The following is a 1,112-nucleotide window of genomic DNA, read 5'->3' on the forward strand; positions in this document are numbered from 1 at the left end:
CCTATCTTTTTTTTTTTTTTTTTTTTTTTTTTTCAGGTATTATTATTTTACTTGCTTTTTAAGTTGTCGTTTTCTTCTTCTTCTTCTCCTTCTCCTCTGTTTTAAAACTAATACTTTCGCATGGAAGTTTTTCTTCTTTCTTTTCTTCTTCTTCTTCTCTTCCTTCATCTTTTCCTCCCCCTTCTATTCCAAATAGGCGAGACAAGATTTTGGATACGATGGGATGTTTCCTACGAATATGTAATACGAACTTGGTTGTAGGGCATAAAAAAAGCACTAGGTTATCTTTCTAAATAGGTAATTTCCAAATAAGTAGGAAAAAAATCCCCAGACAGGTAAAAAAGGTACTTACTCTCCTAATATTCTATCTACGCTATTATGAGTTTTTTTTTTTTTTTAATGAGGCTTCAGATGGGAAATAATCCTTTTTTTTTCTAGGAGGGAAAAAATTTCAGGGGGAAAAAATAGACCACGGACCACCAAATGTCCACGAGACCACAGTTTGGGAATCCCTCTTTTGAAGACATAGGAGGGGGGTGATTCTTGAGGTTTTTCCATTCACGCCCATTTCATGTTTTTGTTCTCACGAAGAAAATTATCTGTGTATGTTTTGCTCTCTCATTGCCGAAATTATTTCATGGAAGAGAGAGAAAGTCGGGGAGGGATGAAGATTAAAGAAACCAAAGAGGGGAGGGAGAGAGAGAGGTAGGAGACAGGGGAGGAAGAAAGGTTTTGTTCTTAATTACTAGTAGGTGAATAATTCTTAAGGATATCCATCTACACTCCAACCATCCCTTTTTGAGGGAACATAGAAAACACAAGAAGATGGTAGGTACCAACATACAAACATAATTTAGATGGATATATAACCCACAAAATGTTAATTTAGAGGAACATAGAAAACATAAGATGGTAGTTTAAAGGGACATGAAAAACATGAGTTCCTAATTAATCACAGTTAACAGAAGATTATTCAAAATCTATAGTTGGAATATTGAGAGTTTCGACTCCTTTCGTTTTTGTAAGCGTTAGACCGCGATTTCGATTCCTCCGCAGAGGGAACTTTATTCTAAACTGAAAAGTTCCTTTTGGGAGAGGATGGCTTCCTCCTA

The sequence above is a fragment of the Diaphorina citri genome, unplaced genomic scaffold (genome assembly GCF_000475195.1).
Source record: "Diaphorina citri unplaced genomic scaffold, Diaci psyllid genome assembly version 1.1 scaffold635, whole genome shotgun sequence".
NCBI lineage: Eukaryota > Metazoa > Arthropoda > Insecta > Hemiptera > Psyllidae > Diaphorina > Diaphorina citri.